Source organism: Podarcis cretensis (assembly GCF_951804945.1).
Source record: "Podarcis cretensis genome assembly, chromosome: 6".
Taxonomy (NCBI): Eukaryota; Metazoa; Chordata; class Lepidosauria; order Squamata; family Lacertidae; genus Podarcis; species Podarcis cretensis.
In genome coordinates this window covers 3,673,526-3,696,632 of record NC_137175.1, presented here as the reverse complement: position 1 = coordinate 3,696,632, position 23,107 = coordinate 3,673,526, and the positions used below count along the sequence as shown (strand labels likewise).

At 48.4% G+C, this 23,107-nt stretch overlaps 1 protein-coding gene across 2 annotated transcripts in view; it reads right to left on the bottom strand.

The window, feature by feature from the left end:
- The window catches only part of BCL2L1 (BCL2 like 1), a 50,390-nt gene that overhangs the window by 10,878 nt on the left and 16,405 nt on the right, over nt 1-23,107 (bottom strand). The gene's annotated exons all lie outside the window — the stretch shown is intronic.

Sequence of the window (23,107 nt, the reverse complement as noted above, 5' to 3'; positions counted from 1 at the left end):
CCCCCCCCCCCTCTAAAATATAGCATCAGCAACAATTTAGTTATTGCCTTCTACACTGTCATCTCAAGGTCATGCACAATAAAAACAGCAAAAAGAAAAGTTTGAAACTCAAATAGTACTAGAACTGGGAGTTATCCAATGAAGCCGACTGACAGGAGATTCAGGATAGTCCAAAGAAATAATTAACTTGTGCACAAGAGGTCATGATGACCAATAACTAGGTGAGGTGGTTTGGGGGGAAAGGCTAGGCCTAAATTCTCCAACCTGGTATGCTCCAGAGGTTTTGGACGACTACTGGTCCCAATGTCCTAAACCTGTGCTTGCTGTGCTTCAAAACATTTGGAGGGGACTAGCTCTAAGCTGGGAAGGTTTGTGGAAGCCAGGTCTTTCAACAGCTGGTAGCCATGGTAGGGAAATGGAGCCTCCACACTCAGAAACCGGCTACCAGATGCTGGGCACAAACCACAGCAGAGGCCTATAGGCTGCTTGCAACGTTTGTGAGCCTGCTAGGGGCACCTGGTTAGCTACTATGAAAAGCAGGATACTGGGGCAGGTAGTTGCCTGCTGCAACAGGGCTCTTTTGCAGCACTTCCCGCCTCCAGTCCAGCTTGCTGTAATCCCCCAGATCCAATTTGGGCCCTCTTCCACCTCATCACCGGTCACAGCACCGGTTCCTCAAGCGTTGCCAGGCCAAGTCATGGGGGTCTGTGCTTTCGGCAATGTGACTCAAGCAAGAGTGGCTGCAGGGAGTCCCAACTGATGCCAGCCCTGCCTGCGCCCACGTGCTGCTCTGGCCATCTGCCTCAGGTTGCCAGATCTCCATTTGGCACAAGGAGGTCTGAAAAGAGCCATGTCTATGGTGTTGTATGACACTCAAAAGCCCCCTAAGCCCAGAGTGACCCTGGAAATGACAGGACTCTGCGCTTCACTTTTATCATGTGTGTGATGCTTTCAACCTGCTCTTTTAATAAGGCTCCCATTGACAGCAGTTTAGTAAAATAAAGCACTACCACTGCAGTTTTGCTGGTGAGGAGAAGAACTGCTTTAAGGATAAGAACAGTGTGGGCTTGAACAGTGTGGGCAGATCATACCCATTCTGGCTAGTAGCTATCAATAGCCCTGCCTTACTCCATAAATGTATCTGATCCTCTTTTAAAGCCAGCCAGGATTGTGGCTGACACTTGTCTCCTGTGGGAGAGAGTGCCATAGTTTGACTATGCCCTACTTCCTCTGTCCTGAATCTTCCAACATCCTTGCACTGAAAAGACATCTTAGGTGGATACTTAGGTAAAGGTAAAGGACCCCTGACAATTAAGTCCAGTCACAAACGACTCTGGGGTTGCACCACTCATCTCGCCTTACTGGCCAAGGGAGGCAGCGTTTGTTCACAGACAGTTTTTTCGGGTCATGTGGCCAGCATGACTAAGCCGCTTCTGGCGAAACCAGAGCAGCAGACGGAAACACCATTACCTTCCCACTGGAGCGGTACCTATTTATCTACTTGCACTTTGACGTGCTTTCAAACTGCTAGGTTGGCAGAAGCAGGGACCGGGCAACGGGAGCTCACCCCGTCGCGGTAGTCTAGGGCAAATCATTATATCTCAGCCTCAGACCTCTAAGGAGAGAGCAGCAAACTACCCCTTTGGGCTGTTGTGAAGATCAATTCACCATATAACACTCCTGGGTTCTGATTTAAGAGGCACAATCTGTACCTCCATCTTCTTCTGTAGCTCCAGAGAGCACTTACAACACAGCTGAGCTGTTATAGGTGCTGTTTGTGCATCCTGTGATTTTTCAGATCATAAAAGGGGACAAGCAGATGGTCTTCTATAAGTATTCCCCCCCACCCTGCCCTTTGCACCTTGGCCAATGTTGCAGGTGCTCCTGTGGGAAGCGAGCTGCAGTAACATGTGAGCATTTGCATCCCACTCTTCAGCCAAAAAGTCTCCCAGAGCAGCTTACATACGATCAAACTGACTACTGAGCAAACCAGGACGGCACTTTTGAAGCAGATATCCTGACTCTTCTCTTCCGATCTTGCTCTGCCCACACTCACACAAAGTGTGTACACAGAGTTGAGATACCATTCCCACCCATATAAAGCAGCCTCCCTCCCCACCCACTAGCCTGGTGCCATCCAGATGTTCTGGACAACAACTCCCATCAGTTCTGGTCACCGCAGCCTGCAAAGGCTAAGAGATGCCTTTTCCCACAAGGCATGCTTGCAACCTGGGGACTCAACCCTGATTGCGTTTACAGTGAGAGCAGAAGCCTCCTCAGCCCCCTAACACCCAAGATACTGAGGGGTGCAGGTTACGGCTCTTGGATTTCCAGCCCGGGACCAGTTTCCAGGCAGGGACCAAAAGTGTGGCACGATGTAATAGTGACACTGTATTCTGCTCTGGTCAGACCTCACCTGGAGTACTGTGTCCAGTTCTGGGCACCACAGTTCAAGAAGGACACTGACAAACTGGAACGTGTCCAGAGGAGGGCAACCAAAATGGTCAAAGGCCTGGAAATGATGCCTTCTTATGAGGAACGGCTAAGGGAGCTGGGCATGTTTAGCCTGGAGAAGAGGAGGTTAAGGGGTGATATGATAGCCATGTTCAAATATATAAAAGGATGTCACATAGAGGAGGGAGAAAGGTTGTTTTCTGCTGCTCCAGAGAAGCGGACACGGAGCAATGGTTCCAAACTACAAGAAAGAAGATTCCACCTAAACATTAGGAAGAACTTCCTGACAGTAAGAGCTGTTCGACAGTGGAATTTGCTGCCAAGGAGTGTGGTGGAGTCTCCTTCTTTGGAGGTCTTTAAGCAGAGGCTTGACAACCATATGTCAGGAGTGCTCTGATGGTGTTTCCTGCTTGGCAGGGGGTTGGACTCGATGGCCCTTGTGGTCTCTTCCAACTCTAGGATTCTATGATTCTATGATGTCTGCAAAGCGGCAAGACATGCAGGGCTGCACGTTTGCAGAGTACAGGCTGGGGAGGGGGGAGGAGAAAGCGGGATGTCAGCAGTGCTTAGGTTTCAGGCAGGCAGGGAGATGCTTTCCCTGCAGAAGACAGATGCTGGGGCCGGAGAGCCCTCTGGATAGAATTGCGTTGTGTTGAAGAGGGAAACAGAAAGCAAGGCAGCCTGTCTTGTGCTGCGCATCAAGATTGTGGGGCTGCCCTCGTGACAAGCACCCCACCATCTTGCTCTTGCCCTCCCACTTCCATCTAGAAATACACAAAACCTGTGTGATGTCACTGCATCACACTCGTGGTTCCCCTCTCTGCAGCAGGGGCACAGAAACTCTGGGAAAGGTGGCCAAGGAGAGCCTGGCTCCTGGATCAGGCCAACGGGGTCTCGCCTGGCGCAGCATTCCTGCTCTCACAATGGCCAACCAGGTAACCCAATGAGAAGCCTGCATGCAGGACCTGAGCACAACAGCACTCTCCCCCACTAGTGATTCCCATCAACTGGTATTTGGGGAGCCACCACTGAAAAGTCACCACCCTCCGCACGTCCCTTGGAGGGGGCCTACAACAAGGGGGCTCAGATTATGACTGTGGGGCCTGAGTTGCTTCATGTGAATAGAGGCAGTCCTTGTAGTATCGGGGCCCTGAGCTGCATAAGGTTTAATAGGTCAAAAGCAGCACTTTGAACTGGGACTGGAAACTAAGGAGGCTTTTTCTAACAAATGAAGAACCAATCTGATCATTTCTCAAATATGAGTACAGTGGTACCTCGGATTACATACACTTCAGGTTACATACGCTTCAGGTTACAGACTCCGCTAACCCAGAAATAGTGCTTCAGGTTAAGAACTTTGCTTTAGGATGAGAACAGAAATTGTGCTCCGGCGGTGCGGCAGCAGCAGGATGCCCCATTAGCTAAAGTGGAGCTTCAGGTTAAGAACAGTTTTAGGTTAAGAACGGACCTCCGGAACGAATTAAGTACTTAACCCGAGGTACCACTGCCTTTAAACTTCACCTACCAGAAACAGGCAGTCCATATTCACCTGATCAAAACCAACTGCTCTTGTCCACCTGGCAGCCCTATTTTGAGTTATCAGTTATGGTCACGTCATTTTTATTTATTTTTTGCAACTTTCTGGTTGAGTGTGTGTGTGAGAGAGAAGGTGGGCCGAGAAGCAGTACGGAGCAACACTGGAAATAAGAATGGAAGACAAAATTGTGCATGTTCCCATATTCTCGTACTTAGGCTGCAGTCCTATACCTGCTTAACATGGGAGAAGAAGCCCCACTGAACTCAAGGGAACTTACTTTTGAGTAAACATGTATGGGATCCTGCTGTCAACTTTGCAAACTGTCATGGGTGCTGCTTGTTGTTAGCATCCATTTGTCCTGAAAGACAATGGAATGTGCCTCCTCTGCTGATAAAAATAGAATTTAAACATATTCCCTCTACAGGTAAAAAATATATATACATGGAAAGCAAGTACAACTAAAATAAAGAAGGCCTGGCTATAAGAATAAAACAAGTACAACTACTTTAACAAAGTTTAGGGGTCATATTTGCACTATTATTTCAAGAACAAAGAAGTATCAAAGGAGAACTTGTTTTAAATAAATGATTTAAATTGCCTCTTTTATCTTGCTGATTTAAACCAATCCACCCTATCTCTAATTAAGCAACATGGAGAGTAAACGGAAAATTCTAACGATAAAGTCAGGAATAACACCTATCCTGAAATCATTTGGGGTCAATTAATGTGACCCATCCTCTCTTACATATTTTGGGGTGCTGGATCCAAATGTTAATGCCATTTGGCCACCTGACACTGCCTTTTGTGGGAAAGAACTAAGCGCTGTCATATCTTCAGAGAGAGAATAAGATCCACAAATCATCTGGGTTGCAAACACATGTGACGGAAGTGACTGATAAAGAATGCAATACCTGTTTGTTAGGGTTGGTTTCTTAAAATTTGACATATGATGACATTCACACACACACACACACACACACACACACACACACACACAGACCCCTCAATGCATTTATGACACCACAAACGACCGTTACTCCAGGGTCATATGTAAGTGCTCTCACTGTAGACCTTGTGGCTAAAATTACAAGGAATTGTGAAGTTCCCTGCAACTTCCTCTGACCTCATCAAGTTAATTTCTGAAGAAATAGTGGAAGGATGCCAAAAGACTGATGTAACCCTGTCAAAATACCGTATTTTTCGCTCTATAACACGCACCCGACCATAACACGCACATAGTTTTTAGAGGAGGAAAATCCGTAGGCATGCCACCCGTAGGCATTCCCTCCATAACACGCACAGACATTTTCCCTTACTTTCTAGGAGGAAAAAAGTGAGTGTTATGGTGCAAAAAATACGGTACATATTAAAGGCACCTGAAAGGAATATATGAAAAATGACCAGTCTACATTCATAGGTTCTCAGAGAAGACTTCTTATGACATTTCCCAATAGCCACAAATGATATCAACAGGAAGCGAAATGTCTGATGTCATCATAAGTGATGACCAAAACAATGCTTCAGCCAATCAGGAAGGAAGGGAAGTGCATGTTTCATAGTAAAGTGGCTATTTTCCAATAAAAGAAGAAAGCACTTCGCTGAAATCCGGAAGAAGTTGACTCAAGTGTTATAGCATATGCTTTATGTCAGAAGATCATTGTGTATGAGCAGCCAAGGAAATGTTTTTTTGGAAACAGCTATGATTAGACAGACTGAGTCTAACATTACACATCCACCTCTCCAAATACCTGTGCAGGCTCTGATGGCTTCCCACAACAGCAAGGATTATTGCTGGCTTTCCTGGACATCATGGATGGAATAAGGATAGGACTGTCAAATGCGGCCAAAACCTGTAACTTTATTACTATGATTTATTAAATTTCTATATCACCATTCAAACGAAGATCACAGGGTGGTCTACAATATAAAAACACAAAAATACATACCATAAAAATAAAAACAATAACCCTCCATTATTATAATTATTTTTTAAAATAAAAATAAGCTTGACAAAGTGACTTGATGGAAATAAATAAACAGCTTCAGAAGACTTATTAACCTTTGATATTTGGGTTCAGAGACCCAAGCATTTTATCAAAATGAGACTGGTCACAACCATTCATGAACCAGGTAAAACTAACCTAAGACTACGGCTGGGCCGGACCAAAAGCTTATCTTTCTCTGGTTTCCATGCACAAAACTCTTTTGAACAAAACACAGGATATGGGATGAATTTAAAAAGAAATGGTGTCCATCAACATCACCAACTGCAGCTGTACTATTTCAACCACAGTTTAAGAAAAACGAGACTACAGAATGATTTGCCAACTGGTATAAAGGAGGTTTGGGGAAATTTGCTGATTGGATTGTCGACAATCAGATAAAGTCCACAAATCAAATGAAGGAAGGTTTAGGCCAGGCATCCCCAAACTCAGCCTTCCAGATGTTTTGGGACTACAATTCCCATCATCCCTGACCACTGGTTCTGTTAGATAGGGGTGATGGGAGTTGTGGTCCCAAAACATCTGGAGGGCTGAGTTTAGGGGTGTCTGGTTTAGGCAATACGGAATTTATATTATTTTAGTATTTTCGGATTAAATACTTTTGAAAAATCGCTGAATGTGAACTCAAAAGGAGGATTAAGGCAGTTAAATAATTTTGAAAAATTATTTTGCCAAAAAGGGACAAAGAATTCCCAAATATATATGGACCTAGGACACAGAAAGGGAAAAGATTACTGGGACATTAATCCCAAAGGATATCTGGAATTTTTTCTCTAAATATACTGCATTATTAACATGGAGAGATGTAATTAAACTTCGGGTAGTGTGGTATCTAATGTCATCTCAGATATCTTGAATATATATATGACAGGAAGAAAGGACAAGATGCTTGAAATACGGAACAGATAGAGCAGATTTTATCCACTGTTAGTGGAATTGTTCCGAGGCTAAAAAGTATTGGTTTGAAACTGCATCTGATATAAGCAATAGAGAAGCATCTCCCCTCCTCTGTGTGTTGCACCCTGGGAAACTGCTGCTATGGAGCAAAACTGTGACCCTGCAGGGGGCTCAAGCTGGGAAGTTTTCTCTGGCTCGGAACTTTATTTGCGCCAGAGTAGAATTCAGGGGTTTCCAGAGCTTGCCACTCCCTTTCATAGAAGCATCACCAATCCCCTGAAGCCTATTTCAGGGCCTTAGCCTGGTGAATTTCACTGGCATCTCCACCAACCCCCTCTGCCCTGCGATGGCCACCTTACTGTACTTTCAAAGGCAGGGCTTGTCTCCGATGGGAGCGTCCTGCACTGCTAGAATCTGCATCATCACCCAACTGTGACAGACATGCCATTCACGCTATGCTTCAGTGTTTCGTATCCTACCCCATGCCTGTTCCTTTGGCAGGTATGCCCGCATGCACAAAAAAAAAAGATCCTAGGAGTTTTTTTGGGGGGGAAAGCAAGATATCTGTAACAGCTTGGCTACTTAAATTTTGCTTTGTTTGTTTGCTTTCTGCCTCAGGCGTAGTCCACAAAAGAGCTCTGCCTTGTGATACAAATAAAAATCTCCTGCGCGTTCAGGTTAAGCAGTGGGGAAATGAATGGGTCCTCACGCAAAGGCCGTTCCTCTGCATCAGCTGATCCAGCCAGAACAAAGCAGTTTGCCTCCCAGATGCCCCTCTTTGCCTTTTAGTTGCTGTTGCTACTGACCAAGAGGGTGACTCTTCAAGGACACATCCAGCTCCTTTTGTAGAGGCACCTTCTTCTCTGTTCCCTGACTGGGCTTGCAAGGCCCTTCTGCACCCTGCATCCCAACAAGCCCCTCCCCACACCAGCTCCCCATACACTGCTTCAGAGAGGGAAGCTCCAGTCCTTTGTTCTCCGTGGGACCAATAGTCGATAGTCTGTGGGACAAAGGAAGGAAAGGGAGAGAGGAGGGAGGAGGGAGGAGACCCAGGAAAACCCTTATTTTTTGAAGCAGCTCCTTCAAACAATGGCCCATTGTTCCAGAACCCATCCCACCTGCCACACCCCAAATACCCTTTGGCTGCTTGCTCCTGAGGAAGGACACACACAAAAAAGGAATCACTTGAAGGTTCAGGGCCAGAGCTGAGGACTCTGGAAAGCAAAGACTACCAGAGCTGCAGTACAAAGCCCTCTGGCATGGCCAACCGTGCTTCTTACCATAAGCTGATTCTTCTGCAAGGAAGCTGTCACTCTACTGCTGCTCCAAGCTAACTTTTTCCATGCACCCACCAACTTTGCTGCCATTACTGGGTAACCACTGCCTGGCCAAGGAATCGAAGAGGGGGTTTCTGTATCCACATAGTCAGTAGTAACCCAATGCTGACAAGCTTACTTCAGCGCCTCGTCTCATAAGTACAAAAAATATTGCTTCCATCAGAGAAGTGTTGTAGCCCAGTGGAAGAGCACATGCTCTCCATGCAGAAGATTCCAGTTTCTGCCAACAACCTGATTCTGTTTAAGGCAGCTTCCTATATTTTCCTATGCTCCCAGAGGAAGCCAAAGGGGATGGCGCTTTAAAGACGGGGATAACAGTTGGGAAGAGCAAAAGGAAAGTCCAATTTCAACTAGCTCTTGTGCATGCTCTCAGCCTAAGAATCATTTACAGTGGACTCTTGTGATCATGCTCTGTGTGCATTGAAAATGTGGCAGTTTGCCTTGCCATGCAATAATCTTCAACAGGAAGAAAGCTCCCATGTGAAGAGATTATTGCCATACCAATGAGTTGTTTACAGGTTATCTGAAACCACAGTTCATTCAGGCACAGAAGTGCAAAGTCTTAGAAGTTTATTTCTTTGGGGGATTTTCGCCATATCAGTAAGACTGTCCCCACCCCATGGCTTACAAGCTAAAAGACATGACACAAAAGGAGGAGGAGGAGGAGGAGGAGGAGGAGGAGGAGAAACAAACTCAGGCAGTGGTTCTTAGTTACCAAGTTCTCAAAATGACCAATTGGAATGGAAAATAATTTCAGGGGAGGAGAAGCCCAAAGTTCTTGATCTCAGCCAAGCCGACAGAGGGGCTATGTTTTCCTTTGTTGCAGCCTGATGGAATGGCTGCTGCCAGGGGGCATATCCTGATGGAGTTGCCTTCTCAACACAACTGATGGTGGCCATTCACTTCCTCTACTACAGCCTGAGGAACCTGATGCTGAAAAAGGACTCCTACTGAACTATCAGTGGTGAGGCGGTCCTAGTGACTGGGGAGTCTAATGAACTTAGCAGAGGCATCCTGAACAAAGTGGGGGAGAGCAAAACCCACTGAAAAGGAGACACGTAGCCAAGCTGAAAGATAGCAAGCATAATGGGCGAGGGTTTGCACAGGGGGCCTTCTTCCTTCATCTTCACACTGCTCCTCTTTCCTCACTCTAGGCAAGTACTGTATTACTTCCGTGGGCCTGCCCAGCACCTAGCACACAGTTGGCACTAGGTAAATGTCAAAAACTTTTAACAGCTTGGGAGGGGAAGAAGAGGGGGGATCAGACGCAGAACACTTCAAGGCACAAGAAAATGCTGGGGAGCAGCCAGCCAGCTTGGCTTTGTACAAGTTTTTGATTCTAGATGGTACTCGCGGAAATCAAGTTCCAAGAAAGTTCTCTTTCCGAGAAACAGAGCTCTTACTGAGTGGGAGATAAACGCCTTCCACCAAGAGCACTATCAAGAGACGCCAGCTCAAGGGACTGGGGAGGGCAGAGCTGCGCAAATGACATGCCCCCCCCCCAGCTTCAAAACTAGGCAACATGCAGGCAGCAGGCTGCCCCTTGTGCACACCAGACAATGTCCCAATTCTATTTTCTGTGGGTTTGGCGGAAGGGAAGGCCCATTCTTACAACGCATTTCCCTTGCATCATCACCTCTTTCCTGGATCCGTGCTGATCTTCTCTCCCTTAAGGCTTATGTCCACATAAGGTTTGGCAATGCCAGGGAGGCTGAGCATGGGGGACAGGGCTGGCTTACGTGTCACACTCCTCGACAGGAAAAGCAACACTCTACTGTCATTCTGCAAAGCAGCACGCACGCTGATGATGCACTGAGGACAACCGCAATAAAGCAGAGTTTGTGCAAAAATAAAAGGCACCCACATGCCAAATTAGGCAGGAGCTGCATAAGGATGCACAGCAGGGGGGGTAGCATTTCAGTCCATGTACATTTTTATAGTACAGAGCCGAGGCAAAGCAATTAGCCCCACTTTCAACTAATGCTACTTTCAACACAGGTAGTAATGTTGTGCCCATGTCGCTTCCCAACAGAGGTGGCTTGTCACGAGAGACCCTGGGAAGGCTGCCTCAGGTGGCAGATTTGGGGTGCCAATAAAGGTGCTATCCATGAATTCACCTGGACAAGTTCTAGTGCTCAGCACCTTTCTGTAATTGTCCTGCTCTTTGCTTGTGCCACATTTTCTGTGGGGGGTGAATGTTGTGCTGTGCATAATTATTTGCAGAGACTAGTTGGAGGGAAGCTAGCACTGCTCTAGGGTTCCAAAGCACATCCACTGCTAATATGTGCTGGAAAGAGTAATAAAGTCTGGGATAGCTCACTCAGTAGAGCATGAGAATCTTAATCTCAGGGTAAAAAGTTCGAGCCCCAGGTTGGGCAAAGGATTCCTGCATTGCAGAGAGTTGGACTAGATGATCCTCATGGTCCCTTCCAACAATACAATTCAAGTGTTTTATGACGATGCTACAAGTGTTCACAGAAGCTGCTTAGTTCTAAAGACCGGACAGGGACATCCCCACATACAGCTGTAGCTGAGCATGCTGGGAGAAAATGATAGCTGACTGTTATCAGCACAACGCTCAGACCTTACTGTGATCTAGAAAGCAGTTCTGAGGTTCATCACAACTGCAGTTCATTTAAGCCCCACTGAGATGGGGGTGAAGCCCATTTGCCCCCTCCCGAGTCCACACAAACATCTCAAAACACATTCTGAAAACCAAAAACGCAGAGTGGGGTTGGCAACAATAGGTCCTCAAACTGAGCCAGCCTGAAGCCACAGAATCTAGCAGAACCCATGTTTGACCTTTGGATTCTCCAGCCCAGAATTCAGGACCCAAGACTTGTCTGGACAAGTCCAGTTACATCTACCCTTCCCTTTATCTGAAAGGAAATGTTTGGAATTCCTGAGTTACTCAGTCAATGACTCGTGGTAGCAACAGCTTGCCTTGCTACACAGAGGGTGACTAACCCACATGTCAATTTGCACACTCACTTGCCAAGGGACAGGATGTCCTGCAACAGGCTGCAATTCTAAGTGGGCTCACATGACTGAGCTTTTCACTCTGTGGCAGAGAGCCACATGGATTCTGGCGCAGCAGAGTGAGTGCTCCAAGGAGTCTTTCAGTTGCCGGCCTACCTGAGCTCCACAGAATGGAGGCGTGCCAATCTCAAGATGGCCTTGCAACTGGAGTGCACAGTGTCGAGACACTTAGTAAGAGTGGGACGCTGCTTTGTGGAGAAAGGGTGGGGTGAAAGTGTCATAATAAAAACGGCTAAGCAGATGAAAGAGAGGGCAAAGTTGGTACAAAACACAAAGCAGCACCTTCCTCCCCCACCTCCTGCTGCTCATCACAATCCTCAACCTTCTCCTCCAAGAGCCCAGGTTGAAAAGATGGGATGAAGTTGTGTAAACCACATCTGTGCTGCTGTGAGGTCCAGAGGATGAAGAGTTGGCACCAGATACAGAAGACATGAGTTCAAATCCCAACCTCTTTCAGCAAGGACAATAATTAACTTGCAATCACAGATTTATAAAATGTGGGAGGCAGGATCCTGGGCCTGATCTAGGAGCGCTCTTCTGAAATCCTTCATATACTTATTGTGGGATAGGACAAATTGCTTTTAAAAAAAGATATACTTTGAGGCCAACAATGCAGTGGAAAATCCTAATTTCAGGGAACTGGCACCAATATGACAGGTGCAAAGAGGAGCAGGTACCTGCCTCTCTGTCTCTGGGCATGTGAGTTGAGTGTGCAGAACAGAGCATGGAGCGATGTGTTGCACTGCAAGGTGTGCATTGGATGTGTGCATGCGGCTCAGTCAGCAAGGTGGGTGGGCGTCAGGTAGCATGGAGCAGGTGCCTGCTCTGGTGCGATGGCTTTGTGGAGTGGGTGTGTAGCACAGGAAGAAGAGCCCCTCCCGCAGTGAAGGAAGTGCCAGCAGTTCAGAGGAATCGGGGAGGTTCGAGGATCAATGGAGTTCAAGCTGCAGGAGAGGATGGGACAGAGTCCAAAGGCAAACGCGAAAGGCCTTTCACACAGAACATTCTCTGCCGAGGAGGGAAAACAGGCTGGTCCGAGCACCACGCCTCAGCGTGTCAACACAGACGACACCCCTGCTTCCGCCTCAGACAGCTTGCAGAAGCAAGGCAGCAGCACACACAGGAAGCTTTGGGACTTTCTGCAGCCCCCCTCCTCAAAGACCCAGCAAATGACAGGCAACTCCAAAGCAACTGAGATCTTGCAAATGCAGGAAGCCTCTTTGCTGCTCTGCAACAGTGTGCTCAAAAGAGAGAAAAATGTGACGATCAAAAGACCCCCTGAACCGTCCACGGCTTAGGGAAATGTTTATAACTCTCTTCCTGTCTCTCATAAATACTAACAACTGTTGTCACTATGTGTTTTGGTTAAATTGGTATCCCAGCCTTCTCAGGGTGGCTCCTTTTCAGTGTCCCCTGGTCTCCGACCACAGCTACGGGCGGTATTCTGGTGCCCATCCAACCAGCCATGAGAAGACCTTCCAAAGCCTCACCTGCTCTGGCAAACGTACAATCTGCCAGTCAGTGCAGCTTGTTTCAGCACATTCCTGCCCAAAGGAAAAGGTGTGCAATTGGACAGGGGCCAAATTCTTCCAAAGATTTTGCACCTGGCGGCGTGGCCCACGCCTTGTTGAATCTGTCACAAAAGGTTTGATGTACCACAGCGTGGGCCTCCATGCAAGGGCCTTGACCCACAACTGCCCTGAAGTTCAAAGGGCCTTGCCCCCTTGGACAGAAATTTGGCTGGGATGGTCTTGGCTGCCCACCAGGCTCCTTCCATACTTCAAGCAGGCCCTGGAATAACCACATGGAGGCTGAAATCATTCCCCGCCCTCCTCATTATCCTTCAAATGTGAACCAATGTGCCTTTGTTAACAAAGAGCATACCAGCTAGGCGTGGAATCGGAAACCCTGCCAAGGCAAAATCCTGGCAACAAGGGCAGCCCCAGGGGGCAGCCAACTCTGCTTTGGGATAAGCCTGCTGGGTGAAAGAAAGAAAAGGGGTGGGGCGAAGACAACAGAGCGCTTCCTGGAACGCCAAAAGACAAGGTATTCTCAGGGCCCACAGCTATATTCTCGTGAAAGTGCCTTGAGAGAGAGGGTTTCCCTTGCCTCTTCCAAAAGGTCCCACTCTACCCCTCGCCCAAAGCCTAGGGCCAACAGCTACCAATTATCTACAGCTGCAAACGCCTTTTAATGCGGCAGTTACGAGAACAAGCTGGGATCTCACCATTTCAAATATTATGTCAGGCACCAATTTTTGGGGAGCCCCCATCTCTTGGCCCCAGGCATCACCACCTGCAATGTTGGGATGGCCAACCTTATAAGGCTGCTGCAAGGATCACTGCAACAAAGTACTTCGGGGAAAGCCAGGAAAAAAGTGCTATGTACGCCTACCATTACATCCTTCCAGCCTATAATCCTCTTTTTCTCTCCCACCCTGGCTGCCTGCCCCATATCATAATGGGGGAAATTCAAGGACTACCACACCTCAACAGGCTCCTCAGCTCAGCTCCTTGCAATGATTTCCTCCCCCCCCCCTTCACATATATACAACAGAAGCAGGATTAAAGGGGAGACACCCCAGTGAGCCAGCCCTGCAGGTGCGAATGCTTCTGGGACTCCGTTTAAACTGTTATGCAAATGACTGACCTACATGAGAGCAGCTGGTGCATTTCAATGACAAAAGAGGGAATTCTGGGCTCAGCAACCCACAGAGCAAACAAACCCTGAGTGGTGGCAATTAAGCTGCAAGAGATGCAAAACTACAAAGGGTTAAAACACTAAAAGCTACCCACCCTACCCCCCTTTCCCCTTTTCTTTTCCTACCACCCCCTGTGCAAGCCAGCAAGCAGCTTGGCTCCAGGTGGCAACGTTCAACTTTCACCATTTGGGTTTAGGGCTCCACACCACTGTGGGTGTTCTAAGGCTGGCATCCCCAACTTTCGGCCCTCCAGATGTTTTGGACTACAATTCCCACCATCCCTGACCACTGGTCCTGCTAGCTAGGGATCATGGGAGTTGTAGGCCAAAACATCTGGAGGGCCGCACATTGGGGATGCCTGTTCTAAGGCACCCAGAAGGAATTTGGGGGAGCCACAGCTACTCCTCTCATGCCTCCTCACACCAGACACAAGAGGGCTGCCAGCACAGAGCAGGCTCCCTGTCAAACTGGTTTCCTGAGACAGCACATTCAGGTTGCTCAGAAGCCACTTCAGATGTGCCAAAATGTCTGGTTTGTGTAGGCAAAGACAAGGAATCACACTCTAGGTGTGAGGATCACACAAGCATCTGAAGCAAGGGGTACACTTTGCATGTGAAGGCAGGGTAGGACCCAAACCAACAAATTCAAGTCACAAGAAAGCAGATTCCAGCTAAACATCAGGAAGAACTTTCTGTGTAAGAGCTGTTTGACAGTGGAAGGGTCTCCCTCAGGAGGTAGCAGACTCTCCTTCCTTGGAGGTTTTCGAGCAGAGGTTGGATGGCCATCTGTCATGGATCCTTTAGCTGAGATTCCTGCATTGCAGGGGGCTGGACTAGATGACCCCGGGAGTCCCTTCTAACCCTATATTTCTAGGATTCATCGGCTTCCAGTTTGCTCCCTATTTCATCTACGTCCAGAAGGTGATAGATTAATCATTACACACAATACACTAAAGGTGCCCATGTGCCTCAAAATGTCACATTTCTAAGGTTAAAAACTCATTTCTTGGATATTTCAATAAAAAATTTTTACTGGTACCTGCTAGGAAGGCTATTGTGATATAGAACTGACTGGAGAGGCCCTGCTCCAGCTTCCAACTGCAAGCAGGACCTTTCCTGTGGTGGCCCCGTTTTTATAAAACCGTCTCCCAAAGGAAGTTGACAGTATTCAGAAAGCAAGTTGAAAGGGTGGCGCAGTTTTCAAAAATGGAGCTGTCCTTGGTATGCCCTTACTTTGCTGATGTGAATGTTCACGATTTCAGCTGCTTGCGCATAATAAATAATAAAACATGGAATCAAGCCGCTGTCCGTCCACAGAGCAATATGCCCAGGTATAACTGCCAATACCGCTAAGTAAGAAAAATGCAGTTTGGGGAGATCGATTGTCAGTGAGCTGCACAACAACTGCACCCAACTTGCAGAGGACATTCTGGGTGCTATGACAATGCAGACACACTGGTAGGTGAGTGTGGGGGTGGGATGGCGAGGGAGAGAGAGGCTTCGAAACAAAGGCTGAACATGTAGGTCGAGCTGGAGATTAGCACCTGCTGGGGACAGGGTGGTGTTACAATTTATCATTCCAGTTAATGCCCTTTGGAAAACATTTGCTTTGCCCCTTCTTGCCCCCCCCCCGCCCCTTTTATGGACATATGGCGTCTGAGCCCTCCCCTCTCCCTCACCCGCGACAAGCACAAAAGGGAGAGGCACATTATTCCATAATGCCTACCTGCATGTGACATGCAAAGCACAGAACCTCCCCTTGTGTAGGCAGAGACACCTTAAGCCTCTTATTATTTCTAATGTCTGGATCCTTTAACAAAAAAAAAAAAAAAGTGAGCAGAGTGCTTAACAGCCTTTCTCTTGTAGCAACTCAAAAAACCAAGAGCCCTGCAAGGTTGCTTGCTGCTCCTTCTACCTGACTCTCTGGGAGACCGAAGCCAAGAGGCGGCAGTTTGACAAAACCCACAAATCAGCCCATGGCAGGAGGCTGTACTTGAACCCACATCTCAAAGTCCAATTCCGTGTTCAGGGCTCCCCAAAGGAGATCACGGCAGGTGGCGAGGAGAAGAAGTTGGCAGCTTCCAATGCAAAGGAGGAGAGGGGGCCGGGAGACAGTAGCCCATCCCGTGGGCTGAGGATAGGACAAGAAATTACAGGTTTTGTTTACAGCAAAGGAAGAACTTCCTAACTTTAGGATTCTTTGGACTGCCAAGAAAGTCACTTCTTTGAAGTTTCCAAGAAAAGCATGAACGGGTACCTGCCATGGATTCTGCCATTATAGGATATCCAGCAGAACCAGCGCACTACCAACATAATTTTCTTTTGTGTTTAAAAGTGACGGGAGGAGAGGCAGACAAGAAGACAGGCTGCCTTACAGTGAGTCCAGCTATTGGTCACCCAGCTCAGGACTGTCTACACCAGGCATGGCCAAACGTGGCCCTCCAGCAGTTTTGGGACTACAATTCCCATCATCCCTGACCACTGGTCCTGTTAGCTAGGGGTGATGGGAGTTGTAGTCTCCAAACAGCTGGAGGGCCAAGTTTGGCCATACCTGGTCTACACTACACTCTCCAAGGTTCCAGAGGGGTGACATTCCCAGCCCTATCTGGGACGCTGAGGAGTGAACCAGGGACCTTCTGCATGTGAAACAAACGGTCTGCCACTGATCAACCACCCTTTCCCCGCGGGGAAAAAAGGTACAAGTGGATTCTATCTTGCAGGATGGGCTTACTGATAAGTCCTGGATTTGAAAAGGCTGGAGACTAGATGGCCCATTTTGCAAGGGCACAAGAGAGAGATCTGTAAATCAAAGAATCATGGAATTGTAGAGTTGGGAGGCACCCCCAAAAGTCATCTAGTCTATCCCCCTGCAGTGCAGGAATCTCAACTAAAGCATTCATAACAGATGGCCATCCAACCTCTGCTTGAAAATCTCCAAGGAAGGAAGGTCCACAATCTCCACTGTTGAACAGCTCTTTCAGCCAGAAAGTTCTTCTTTTCTTGTGACCTGAAGCCACTGCTTCGAGTCCTACCCTCCAGAACAGGAGAAAACAAGCTTGCTCCATCTTCCACGTGACAGCCCTTGAGTGCCATGGAATCAACCAATATTAAGCTTTTACAGATGGTGAACATGCCCATTTCCACAATGTGGGCCCACTGCAACTTGTCAGCAGGATGCTCACAGCTGCCATGTTGGAACCAGGACTTGTTAAGTTGGGCATCCCAGCGACACACCATCTGGCCGTGGGAAGGGTGTAGGGAAATCAAGCAGAATCCTCCTCCCCTAGCCATTTTCTTCTCCTTTGGCGCTGCAAGATACCATGTGAGTGCAGCTCCTTGGGAAAGCGAGCATGTGGGCACACAGAAGCCGAAAGGGAGCATGAGCAAAATGATTGGCATCTCAGCCTGGCTCTGCCAAGCTCCTCTCGCTCACTCACTCGCACGGCCAGGGCAGCTGCAGTTCAGGGATGGAGCTTTTGCTCTGCCTATAGAAGGTACTGGGTTCAAGGGGCAATGTCAGAGGAAATCTCAGAAGCAGGTGCACGAGGGTGCAGTGGCTGAATACGTTCCTCAAGGGGTTGGGTGGCAAGGCTTCAATGTCCCTGCCACTACCCACAAATAAGCACACCACAAAACCTTATGCACAATAGGGGACATTTCACCCATTTGGTCAATCTCCACAGTTTAGATGGGTTGGAGAATTCATCATGTCTTGGCGCAGAATCTGGACTGCTGGGGCAGTGAATTTTATTTTCCTCAATGTCAAGTACAGTGTCATTCCTAGAAATCCGATACTTGCATTTCAGTAGCAACCCTTGGCAGCTTGCACCGCCTGGGCTCTGGGAACCTTGTAGAGGTGCCTTTGAACAGGAGTCCTTTTTCCGCAGGCTGCTTTGCGGAGGAGGAAGAGACTGATCAGGGTAGGCAGCTCCTACATTTAATTTCCAAGCACAAGAGAAGCTTCTTTTGTTCTGAGCAAGACGTGGGTGCAACTTTTCCACATTTAGGAGCCTTAGATCACGAGGAAGACAAATATCTCAAAGATCTGGAAAATGTCTTATAGAGTTCTGGGATCAGACCAGGAGCTGGGCTATCTGAGCACAATGCAAGCAGTGCTCAGCTCCCTTTCCTGCCCAGACCAGCTTCTTCAAGGCTGGAGGTAAGTTCACAAGCAGATGGCAAGCACTCTCTTCTCTATAATTCAGTGCAAAATGCTGCCTTGTGTGGGTCTGGAAGCTGAGCCCAGAATGCCTAGGGCAGATGCAGGCCTTAACCTAGAGAAGCTGAGAGGAGGGCCAGTGCTGAGCACATTGGGCTCAGAAAGAGCTTTTGGCCTTGGGAATCTTGAGAGGGAGAGGTGTGCAGGATATTGCCTCCCCGCCCCCCCCCGACTCCAGCTCTTATGTCTCCTGGTTGTTGCATCTCTAGGGCAGGGGTGGGGAACCCTAGCCCTAGGGGTCAAATGCAGCCCACCAGGCTTCTCTTTGGTCCTCAGGACTCTCCCTAGGCCACACCCCTTCAATTACACTGTTGCCTCTTTCCTTGCTTGGGTGGAGAGCAAGGTGAAGGACCCCTGGACAGTTAAGTCCAGTCAAAGGCGACTATGGGGTGTGGCGCTCATCTTGCTTCAGGCCGAGGGAGCTGGCGTTTGTCCACAGACAGCTTCCCAAGGTCATGTGGCCAGCATGATTAAACTAAGGTTACCAGACACTCCCATTTCCCTGGGACAGTCCCCAGATTTACAAATTAGTCCCCTGACAAAATCCATCTATTTAGTAGGAAGTTGAAAAGTGTCCCCAGATTCATTGAAAAAAATCTGGTAACCTTAGATTAAACCACTTCTGGCACAATGGAACACCATGACGGAAGCCAGAGCACACAGAAACACCATTTACCTTCCCACCGCAGTGGCACCTATTTATCTACTTGCACTGGTGTGCTTTCGAACTGCTAAGTTGGCAGAAGCTGGAACAGAGCAACAGGAGCTCACCACCGTCGTGCGGATTTGAAACGCCAACCTTCTGATAGTCAGCCCCAAGAAGCTCGGTGGTTTAGACCACAGTGCCACATGCTGGATGGGGAGCAGAGAGATCTGTGTATGTGGGCAGAACAGAGAGAAACCTCTGGCTTGGTGTGACAGGATTGTATCCTACTGTACAGAGGTTAAGAGCCACATCTGTTGCTGTGCTCACCTTCGGCATTTAGTCCTCGGAAAGTTGCAAAGGAAATGTGGCCCTCGGGCTGGAGAAAAAAGAACACCCTTCCCTAAAGTGGATGAGGAAACCAAGAAGCTGCCCTAAGAAGGTCAATGGAAATGGGGCTTTGTGAGATCATCCCACCCCTATACAACCCTCTGAAAGGGCTCTTTTTCATTGCAGAAGAACTTGTCCCAAGCACCTCTGGGCAACCATGTGATTTGACTGGACCTCTGAGAGTGATCGGAGTTTAGACCTCACTCTCAGTTCCTGTTAATGCCACATGAAGCCATCACCTCCAGTGTGATTCAGCCCATGAAGTCATCCTCAGCCCACAGAACACTGGTTGGGGAGAAGAGGGGCTTCCCCTCCTAAAGGACATACAAGGCTGTGTGTGTGATTTCTCTGCTATGTGTGGCTCACGGATATCTTGGCTGTTCCTTAATATATTCTCCATCACAATCTACTAGGTCAACCAAGAAAGATTACAAGTCTAGAGAGGATGTCTTAATGACTGCTCCACCAGCCCAAAAAACTGGGGAGCACCCTTCCAACAGAGGCTTGCTAAAGCCTAGGCCTGAGACTTAGCTGAACTCTCTGCATCCCAAGGTTTGGGCTGGGAAGCCTGTTAAAAACTGCAAGATAAAATGCCTCATTGCCTTACCACACCTGCTTAATCCAGGCCCATAAAATGAACAGATCTGGGTTTATAACAGATGTGCACAAAGTGCAATCCTATTCATGCTTACTCAGAAGTAAGCCCTGCTGTGCTCAATTTTGTTGCTCCCAGCATCACAGAGCTGTTCCAGCCATGGCTGCTGGGAACTGTAGTCCAAAAGAACTGGAGGGGCAACTGTCTTTAGGGACAAGGCAAGATTAAATACTCAGAACTGCGCTGTATGTTTAAATTGCTATCGACAAGGAGCTCTGTTGGTGGACCAGATTCAGAATGGAAATAAAGTCACATACAAGGAACTGGCTTTTGCTTGTGGTCCACGATAAGCCGTGCCTGCTGCAGAAGGGATCCAGGCTTGCAAAGGTTAAAGCCAGAGCCAGCTGACACTGAGTCCACAGGGTGCAAAGTGCCACTGAATCCGAGCCACCGCTGCAATTCCCTGCATGCCTCGGAAGGGAAAAACACTGCACTGAACACCCCCCACACCTCCAGGGATCCTTGGGCTGCAGCCTGGTTAACTCCCCTCTGCATCTCATCTGCTTTTCCACACACACACACACACCCCTTTCTCCGGAGAGGCTGCAGCAGAGAGTGGCTCCGGCTCCCCATTACGGGAATCCTAAGAGATGGTGCTGGCGGAGTCCACGTGAGCCGGCTCCCGGGAGCAAGCACGTGTATCTGCACGGATGAGCAGGCAGCGCGCAAGAGCGGCGCTGGGTGTTCCTACCCGGAGGCTGTCCTCCCTTTCCCTAGCCTGCTCTTCTGCTCAGTCTAGTTAAAATAAAAAGCAGGGGATAAAAATAAGTCAAACGCCTAAAAATACAAAACACACACACACACACACACACACACAAAGCACTTCGCTTTCCGCGCAATAACTGGGTCAAGCCAGCTTTGCCGCGTCGCGGGCAAGCAACCCAGCAAGCCTCGTGGGGTTGAGGAGTCACTTTGGTGCTCCCTCCTGAACCACACACCTGCTCCCTATAACCCCCAGCTGGAACCATCTGTCAGCTAACAGCCCTGTCCTGCAGCCGTCCCCTTTGCGCTCCTCCTTCTCCCCCCCCCCCAGCTGTTTTGCTTGTGCAGCAAAGTGTAACTTTAACGCAAACACACATCCCACCGGCCGGCCCCCTGCTCCAAACCCAAGCAGCACAACAACAAGAAGCACCCAAGAGGGCAAAACCCCAAGGCAGTTCTGCCTGGCGAAGAAGAGCCCCACTCACTGCCTCGTTTTTGGAGAAGGCGGCTATTGCTGGGGAGGTGCAAGAGAGCACAGGCTGAGAAAGGGGCAGGGGGGGGGGCAAGTTTGCACCAAACAGCATTACTACCAGGCACACCGTGAGCGGTACAAGACCAAAGGTCCATCAGGAGACCAGACTTGCTTCCGAGACAACCTACAGCTTTAAACACCAACCCCAGCAGGAAATCAATACAGAAAGAGCTGCAGAGCTTATGTTCCATCCATCCCTTAGCTGACCCACGTGACTATTGCCAGTCAGATGAGATAGGGATCTTTTAAACATGAGGACTGCTTGTGTGAACACGTGTCTAGTCAAAAACACTGCTGAGTGTCTCAGACTTCTCTGACAGCTGATGGAAGGAGCTGCAATAGCAGTGAGGAACATGATTTGAGGAGTCTCTGGCTCAAGTCTAGCATCAGCCGCAAACTCCTACAGTGGCTATAGGAAAGCCACTCCTTTTCAGTTTCAGCCCCACCAGATTGATAATATGGGGACAGTGCTCATCTTGGCTTTCCTTTCACCAGTCGTCTCCAACCTGGTGCCTGCTGGAAAGCTTGGACTGCAGCTCTCTGCAGCCTTGTCCAGCCTTGCATGGTTCTTGTAAGGATTACTGTGATGATTCTGTACTGTTTTAACGGCCTTTTAAAAATGGGATTTATATTGCTGCACACCAACCTCATATTCTATGAGAGGATGGTATACAACAAAGAACACGAGGGCTTCGAGCGCACTCTATAAATGCTGTTATTCGGGACCAGTGGTGATTCACTGTAAAGGGCTGAGGGTAGCCATTCTGCAAGGAAGGGCACTGACCTTAGCTAGGAACCGTGCTGCAATGGTTTACTCATTTATTTGAGGCATTTCTACCCTGCTTTCCAATGTTCAAGGTGGCTCTGCATGCTTGATGGCTTAGAATGCTCTACTCTCTGTAGAGCAGGAAGAGATCAGCCAGGTTAAGTAGGGAAAGGGGCAGAGGCAATGATGGTTCAGTGACAGAGAATACACTTTGCATGACTTAGAAGGTCCCAAGCGCAGTCCCTTCAGTTAAGAAGGATCTTGGGGATAGCAGGGCTGGGAGAAACCCCTTCTAAAAGGACCTGAAGAGCAGCTGGAAGTGAGACTGGACACTACTGGGCAAGAGTGGTCAATGGCTTGACTCAGGATATGAAGGCTTCATATTCAGGAAGAGAAGCAAAACACTGGGAGCTGCCTTAAAAAGAGTGAGGCCACTAGTCCATCAAACTCAGGAGTGTCTTCACTGGCTGGCAGCTGCTCTCTAGGGTTCCAGACAGGGGTCTCTCCTGGCCTTACCTGAAAAATCATAGAACAGAACTGTAGAGTTGGAAGGGACCCTGAGGGTCATCTAGACCAATGTTTCCCAACCTTGTGCCTCCAGCTGTTTTTGAACTACAACTCCCATCATCCCTGACTAGCAAGACCAGTGGCAAGGGATGATGGGAATTGTAGTCCAAAAACAGCTGGAGGCACAAGGTTGGGAAACACTGGTCTAGACCAACCCCCTGCAACGTAGGAATCTGGCCACAAGATGCTGTGGATTGAACCTGCGACCTCCTCCATGAGGAACAGATATTCCACCACTGTGCTACAGCCTTCCCCAAACTGTTTGTCAGGAACCGGTCACTTAACCAATTTTGGCCAATGGCTACTACAGAAATGTTGGAATTCACCCTTGAGCCACACCTAGGAGGTTCTCTACAGCTGTGGAAAGCTCAGAGCCACACACAGAAAGGCTGAGCTCCAGTCGCTCTCCACTCCCAAATCTAGCAATGCCCTATGGATGCTAGGTGACCTTCTGCTTCCTGCTGCAGCAGCAATCTCAGGAGCAGCACGCTAACATTTCACAGTTCTCCTGTGTGTTTGCTAAGATTTTTAATCAAATTTGCCCACCCCCATGTAAAAACTCCAGAGCAGTGATCTCAGCGTCTTAGAGAAAAGATTCTGCTCTAGCAGCTTTCCAGATTTTACTCAATAATTTAGGGCAATGGAGTGGAGAAGGAAAAAGGACAG